Source organism: Papio anubis, unplaced genomic scaffold (assembly GCF_008728515.1).
Source record: "Papio anubis isolate 15944 unplaced genomic scaffold, Panubis1.0 scaffold133, whole genome shotgun sequence".
Lineage (NCBI taxonomy): Eukaryota > Metazoa > Chordata > Mammalia > Primates > Cercopithecidae > Papio > Papio anubis.
The window spans coordinates 60,859-69,552 of NW_022161281.1; positions in this window are offsets into that span (position 1 = coordinate 60,859).

Here is an 8,694-nt window from a genome sequence, read left to right on the forward strand (position 1 = left end):
AAAGAACCTTCAAAATCTGGTTTCTGGGGGGCTCATTTTCCCCTTTTTGTTTTAGTAGTTGAGTTTTTAAAGTTAAATTTGTGCGCTTAGTGATGGCTTGACCTTGACTGTTGCCCGGGATACCGGTGATATGTTGAATATTGTATTGTTGTAAGAAAACTTGTAATTTATGAGAGACATAGGCAGGGGCATTATTAGTTTTAAGTATAAGAGGAATGCCCATGATGGCGAAACAAACCAAGAGATGTGTAATAACAGAATTAGCTTTTTTAGATGGTAACGGAGTGGCCCATTGAAAATGAGAAAAGGTATTAATGGTATGATGAACATACTTTAATTGTCTAAAAGAAGGGACATCTCATGGATTAACCCCAGGATGGAAGAATGGAATGCTCAAAGGAGTATAGGATAGACAAGCTCGAATAAGAGAACGAGCTTGTTTTTTTTTTTTTTTGTAGTATGTAGGTGGCCGATTAAAAGTGAATTAATCTGAGCATTACCATGAACTAATGGTCCAGGAAATTGAGAATGAGAACGAAGATGAGTGATGAATAAAGGAGCTCGACGTTGGCTTAAAGTAGAAGATAACAAGGAAAAGAGTTTTTGAAGAGAAGAAGTAGTACAAAGAGGTAAAGTGGCCTGAGAAATATAAGAAGTAACATAAACGGCGTATTGAGAATTACTAACAATGTTACAACCAGTAGTAGGGAAATTAAGTAAGACCATGAGAATAGTAAACAGTTTTTCCTGTTGTACCGAGGGATAAGGATAAACTGTAACTTGAGATTGATGAACACTTCAATATTTAGCCTTACCATTGTTACTAGCATTAGTAAAAAAGGTAGGACCTTGAATAGGAAATACAGAAATTGGTGAGAAAGGCAACACAGAATGTTACCTAAAAAATGAAAAGATTGGAGACTTAGGATATTGGGTAGAAAATTGTCCAACAAAAGAAGCGCAAGTAACTTGTTAAGAATTAGAAGTTGTAAGAAGATAAGTGATTTGATTATGAGTGAATTGAGGAATAATTAAGGAAGGATCTTTTCTCCAAAGTTGTCGACAGTGATGCCGTCCTTTGATGATTAGTTTAGCTAAATGATTGATATAAGTAGTCAAGCATTTAGATATTTTATTGGACAAAAAGATCCATTTTAGTGGTCGACTAGTTTGATGAATCATTTTTGTGGGAGAAGGTAAAGTATGAAATAAACAAAAGGAAGGGCCTTTTGAAGTTGTTTTTCAACAAGTTGGAGTTCCTGTAAAGCCAAAGGAGTTAAATGGCTTGAGTTGTCTAAGTGACTGTCTCTTTTTAGAATAGAAAAAAGATGTTATAACTGATATGTTGGTATTTCTAAAACAGGACGCATTCAATTAATGTTTTCTAGAAGTTTTTGAAAATCATTTAATGTTTTTAAATGATCACGTCAAATTTGAATTTTTTGGGGTCGAATATGTTTGTAAGGTATAACCTAAATATTGAATAGGAAAATTTAGTTAAATTTTTTTTTGTGGCAATATTAAGGGAGTAGAAAGAAAGCTGAGTTTGTAATGATACAAAAGCATCTTGCTGCTTTTTTTTGGTGGGTGTAGCAAGAAGAATGTCATCCATATAATGATATTAAAAAATAGAAGGATGATGCTTTCGAACAGGATCTAAGGCCCTATGGACAAATTTTTGACACAAGGTAGGGCTATTTAACGTACCTTGAGGTAAAACTTTCTATTGATATCGAGAAAGTGGCTGAAAATTATTAAAAACAGGGACAGAGAAGATCCATACAATGATAAATTAACACAGTTAGAAACTGATTGTTTACAGGATTTAAAGTTCTATGTATGAATTTTTGACATATAGTAGGACTATTAAGTATACCCTGGGGAAGAAGTTTTTGTTGATATTTTTGAATAGGTTGTCTATTATTATATTTAGGAATAATAAAGGCAAACTTTTTACAATTTTGAGGTTGTAATGGAATAGAGAAAAAACAATTTTTGAGATCTATGACCATTAATTTTTAACTTTGTGGGATAAGGGCAGGATTAGGAAGACCGGGCTGTAAACTTTTCCTAGGTTGAATGTAAACACTTATAGTTTTAAGAACAAGACAAAGACGGGAATTTTATGCAGAAGTACGTGGCTTTAGATTTCTCTTGGCCATTTGTTTTTTGACTTACTTTTTAAAAATCCTAAGTATTTTTTTAGATAATGGCCACTGTTTTACCTAAAGAGGAGTGGTCGTTTTACACTTTAATTATAAAACTTGAGGCTGGTGAACAGTGGCTATGAGTTTAAAGGATTGTAGCCCATTTTGAACATTATATTTTTGACAGTTGAGGAAATATGAAGAATGTTTAAAAAAGCACCAAATTGTTAAGAAAGATTTTGTCCCCAAAGATTAATATTGATAGGAATAATATAAAAAAACACTTGACCTTGTTGACCTTTAGGACCGACACAGGTTAAAGGTTTTACGTTTTGATAAACCACAGAAGTAGCACCCAAGTCAGTGAGTATAACTGAAACTTATATTTTTTTCTATTGTATAGGCCGCTAATTTAAACAAATAATAGACATATTTACCCCCATATCAATTAACCTTTTAAAAACTATTTTATTAATATGTAATGAACATAAGAGCTTTTGATTAGAAACTAAAGTTTTCCAAAAAACAGTTTTTTCTGTGTTACCAAACCCTTCCTATTGAGAATACGTTCCCCGGCCTCTAGGCATATAAATTGTGAACTTGTACCATAATAAGAATTTTATTAGTAACATCAAGATCAATGATTTTTGAAATCATCATTAACTTCCATATAGTACTGTTGTTTTGACCTAACAAAAGTCCTACATGTCCTTTTGGCAAAGGGCCACACACTCTAATAGTTAATTTATATACTTTTTTATTAGGAGACAAAGTATAAGGCTGAGTAATAGCTAAGTCAGCAGTGGCGCTCTGCTTAGTTGCCGCATAAAGCTGAGAAACTGGGGTAAGGTGTGGGATCCTTAAGGAGGACTTGAATTTATTTCTTAATGTTGTAGGCCATTGCTCACTGAATATTGTAGTAGACTTGTATTGTAATTGTTGGGGCCTTAAACCTGTGGGCCCTGACTCTCATTTTCCAGGAGAGGAGACAGTAAATTTCCACTTTTATCAGTTTTGGAACGACATTTATTTGTCCAATGTCAACCTTTATTACAACATTTGTACACCTCTGAAGGTAGCTTTTTGCCTTGAGGGATAAAAGTGTTCAATTTTTATGACATTTTTTTTTGAAATGTCTAGGTTTACCACACTGAAAACAAATACTTTGTTTGTTATTTTCTTTTAAGGCTTTAGACAAAGCTCCAGCAAATAATTGAGCATTATAAATAGCCCCTCTAACACTAACACAAGTTTTAATATTTTTATCTAAATTGGCCCCATTGGCCTTTAATGATTTTAACAATTTTTGACAGTCAGTATAAGTATTTTTAAAAGACAATGTTTGCAACAAAATTTTTGAAGTAAGGCCAGCACTCAAAATTTTTAAGACAGTATCCTGAAGACGGGCTACAAAATTTGGATAGGGTTTATTTGTGCCCTGTAAAATCTTCACAGAGGAAAGGGAAGATTTTCCTGTTATCTTTACCTTATTTTAGGCCCTTAAAAACAAAGTTTTGATTTGAGTAAAGGCAACATCATCTAGACCAGTCTGAGCATTAAGAGTAGCATATTGGCCCGTGCCTGTGAGTTGTTCCTCAGTGGGTCCTGGGGGATCACACATAACATTTTTTTTAGTCTGTACATGTGCCTTGTCCATTTACCAGCTGTGTAATTATAACCACTGAGAATGATCAAGAAAAGCCTTCCCCAAAGTCTTCCAGTCTATAGGAATCATTAAATTTTCTGATGAAAAAATATCAAGAAGACCAAGGATAGGGGTCCATAGTTAGAAATGGCAGCTTTTATTTTTTTAAAAAATTTAATTTGTAAGGCATTAAATTGGACATTATTGCCACCATTTGAAAACTGAGTATTAGGCGCAAAAGAAGCACAAATAATTAGAAACAGATCCAGCTCCTTAAATTTTTTTTTAATTAAAAGTATATATAATATATAATAATACTCATATCCCCAAATATAAAGAATCCCAACATATTAATAAGAAAAGGCAAATAACCCAACCAAAAGTAGTAGAACAAAGAAATGACAATAAACCTATATGTCTAACATCATTACTCACTAGGAAATATGTATATTAATACCAAATTGAGAATCATTATATACACAATACAATGGTTAAAATTTAAAAACACAGAAAATATCAAGAGGTAGTTAATGTGTTAAGCAACTCGAATACTCAACTTTTGTTTGGAGTGTAAATTGGTGGAATCTATGCACCCCTATAACATAACAATTCCCTAGCTGGGGTTATTAATACTATATTAATATTAATAGTTAATATTAATGTGCTTATTTATTGACTATTGAAATACTCATAATATTTTAACAAACAATAAGATATACATATACACTGGTTTTGACATATTAAACTGGTGTTTAGTATAAATTTAAAGTATGTCTGATGTGAACAGGGCTTCAACTTTGCCAAACAAAGGTAAAGATAAGGAAGCCGGGGGGTTGGAGGCTCTGGAAAATCCTTTTTTAACAGGGCAGAAGGAAAAGAAACAGGGAAAGCTCACAAAGGTGAATGAGAAGAATATATCTGTAATATTTGTTGAAGCATTTCCATAATACACTGTATGTCAGAATTTCCCTTAGAAGAAGGAAAAGCTGGCTTTTTTTCTTCTCCCCCTTTTGCTACCCCCCCATCCTCTGTTATCCTGGCACAAATGGGCTCCAATTCAGATTTATTTTTTTCCCAAATCCTTAGATACCTTTTCTCCTGTGGCTACATTACCACACTCTGAATCAGTCTCAAGTAACTCTAATGTCTGAGTGATAGAGTTACACAAGGTCCACAATTTTAGAGGCATAATATCCCCTAACTGGAGAGCTCTAAGCAGAGCTTTTACTACCTGTAACCATTCTCTGTGATTCAGCTGCACTTTAGTCTGATACTGAAACCAGTAACAATGTTGTTCAACATGGGCAAACAATCACTTCAAAGTCTTTTTCTTTCACTTCTACTCCTATAGACAGCAACAGTCCTTGAAACAGCCATAAATATTCTGAGGCCAGAGAGATGGAATTCCCATAATGAAAGCTTAAGAAGGTTCCCCTTAACAATATCTGGGCCTTACCCGCCCCTAGGGGGTTCCCCTTCTTGTTCTCCCCTACTCACCCCTGCTGACCCTGCTCGCTGCGCCACTTGTTGGGGTCCATGCCGGGGGTGGTGGAGAATGAAAGAACACACAAAAGACAAAGACACACAGAGAATATGGCGGCCGCGCTCAGAGCCTCCGCCTCACTTTATTTATACTTCATAAACCCCACGTCAGCAGAAAGAATGTAATGCAAAACAAACTTTTTTTTCCAGATGTAACCTTCTACTCAGTTCTTTGTTTCTATGCTCTTCCTTATCTGTCCACCTTCTTGGCGCCTACGGGAGTTCATTAAAAGTTCAATTGGAGATACTGTCCTTGAGCCCTATCTATTCTCAGCATACTGTTCTCAAAGGCCCCTGCAAAAAGAGTCTCCAAAGAGCACACAGCAGAGCACATGGCATATATTAGGACTTCATAAAGAACAGTTTCTGCAAATGAAGATTTTTCTATTCAATATTTAAGGAGAGATTAACTAAACACCCAACTAAACACTTTGCTGGTGCTTGGGGAACAAGGAAAGGACAGTGTATATCCTCACTGAATTAACTGCTAGTGGATGAAAAAAGATTTCATGTGTGAAATTAGAGACCAAGTTATAGCCTATGATAGGTATAGAATTTGCCCAATCATATACCTTTAGGTGCAGGTGCATTTGTAGAGAACATTGAAGAGAAAGACATAGCCATTAAAAGGAATGAAACAATGACATTTGCAGCAACCTAGATGGAGTTGGAGGCTATTATTATAAGTAAAGTAACTCAGGAATAGAAAACTAAATATTGTATATTCTCACTTATAAGTAGGAGCTAAGCTATGAGGATGCAAAGGCATAAGAATGATAATTTGGACTATGGGGTCTTGGGGGCAAGGGTGGGAGGGGGTGTACACTGCTCAGTGACAGGTGCACCCCATGATCACCACTAAATCACCACTAAATAACTTATCCATGTAATCAAAACCACCTGTTCCCCAAAAGCGATTGAAATAAAATTACAAAAGGAGGAAGATAATCTTTCCTTAATTCGTTCTATTCTTCATTTTCTAGAACATGCATACCAATGTACCCACCTGGGTGGCTATTTCCATACTGTATAAGAATATACATGGAAATATGGTCATTTTGACCTGTTTCCTAACGGTGTTTAGATACATATATAATAATATTGCTACCTGGCTGGCGCACACACACACACACACTCCAGCTTTTCATTAAGTTATATCAAGACCTATTTTATCCCTAAAAAGAAGTAAACATTTGGCGATAAAAATAAAAATGTCTTTAAAACCATTTTTTTATACTAAAGATTATTGTCTGTGGAAGTCCTGAAATAATGAGTTTAAAAGTTCATTGGTTATGAACTACTAAAACATAATTTACTTAAATTATTTTTAAAATCTGTGCTTTTAGGTAGTAAATTATGTGTTCTATACTCATTTCAAGCAACTTTATTTATGCATATGTTTCTTAGAGAAGGTAATTTTTACAACTATTGTAAATTTTTTTTTGAATTTGTGACATCTAATGATATGGTTTGGCTGTGTCACCAAATCTCATCTCTTGAGTTCCCGATGGAGGACCTGGGAGGTAGTGAATCACGGAGCAAGTCTTCTCCTGCTGTTCTCATGATAGTGAATAAGTCTGATGAGATCTGATGGTTTTAAAAAGAGGCATTCCCCTGCACAAGCTCATTTTCTGTCTGCTGCCATCTACACAAGATGTGACTTGCTCCTCCTTGCCTTCCGCCATAGTTGTGAGGCTTCCCCAGCCACATGGAACTGTAAGTCCAATTAAACCTCTTTCCTTTGTAAATTGCTCTGTATTGGGTATGTCTTTATCAGTGAAAGTGGACTAATACATCTAATACGTTTGAAGATATAGCTGATTTTAGAATTTTATGTAACATTCATGGTTATAATGCATTAATTCCTTGAATATAGAAACTAAACAGTAAAATGCTATTTTGCACATTATAAATATTAAAAAGACACCAAATACAAAGTTTTACTTTGGCCCTGATGGTCTTTTTAATTGCCTCAATAGAATCAGAAAATAGAACCCTGTTTCCCAGGTCTATCAGACCTTCCTGGAACAAACAGGGAACATTTGGCCATGACCAGTTCTGCTTGGATCCGTGCCAACTCTCTCACTTAGATGGCAGCATTGAGAAAGGTCACCAGGTTTTTATTGTGGCCTCAGTTCCACTCCTGCTCGCTGGAAACCTTAGGACTTGGAGGACTAGATGAGGACTGGAAAACCTAGTACCAACAACAAGATCACAGTTCTCAGATTTACGCCAGGCTTGACATTCATTACATACCAAGGGGACTTTGGCATAGGGACATTAAAGTAGATGGACAAACTTCAATCTCCATCCTACCAAGGTTACATAAGCTGGGGCTGACGATGGTGGGAGGTGGTGTAAGCGGAGTAATAGGGGCGCTGCAGACTGCATGTGCAACGTGCTGGGGGCACTGTTGTGAATACACCCAGTACCTCCTCAGAGAAAGTGGAGTTTTATCTTTGAGAATTGTTCAACGCTAAGCTCAGTGTGCATGCCAATTCCAGCATGCTAATTCAGTGTGACAAGACTGTCAACCTGGTCCACTTAAGCAGTGGCTAAGGCCACATTCCAGCATAACCTGAGTCAACCCTGCCAGAGGAAGACTGGAAAGGTACACTCTAGAATCCGTCATATATTGTTCCTCTGTGCCTCAGTGGAATGTCTTAAAACTGCAGCTGTCCTGAATTTAGTTTTTAGAAAGTAATGGCTAGTTCTTTTCAGTATTTGATAGATAAATTGGACTAGTTGGTAACATTTATTTAGTACTTAATATATGGCAAGCACTTGACTAAGAAACATATGTGCATTATTTATGTAAAGTAGTCAACCACACTGTTAAGTGAGTAGAATTAGTGATTGATGAAGTTGAGGCCTGAAGAAGTCAAATGACTTCCCCAAGTTCGCATAGGGATTAAAGAATTGTATTAATGTTCCCCTCACAGCTCTAACCCCTTTGAGTTCTACTGTTACTCAAGAACACAGAAGTTAAATATAAATAAATAAATAAATAAATCTTAATCAAATTTCACTAGCCTTTCTATTTTTATTCAACGGATTAGTTTTTCTCAGACATAGTCTATCTTTGTCCACTTCCCTACCAAATCAGTTTCCGTCTCAATCAATGTAAACTCGGGATAGAGGTTGGGTTTGTCCATCTGCTTTTAATGTCCTCATGCCAAAGATAGACTATGTCTGGCACCTCCGTATCCTTCATGCTAGAATGTGTAGTATTGTGACTCTGAGAGGGGCCATATTTGACTACTTCATGGGATAGATTTTCATTAAGAGCATTCATTTTTTAAAAAAGAGTATTTACAATGGGTCAGGAACTATCATTTGTCCTTTGTTCTGGATTAGGTC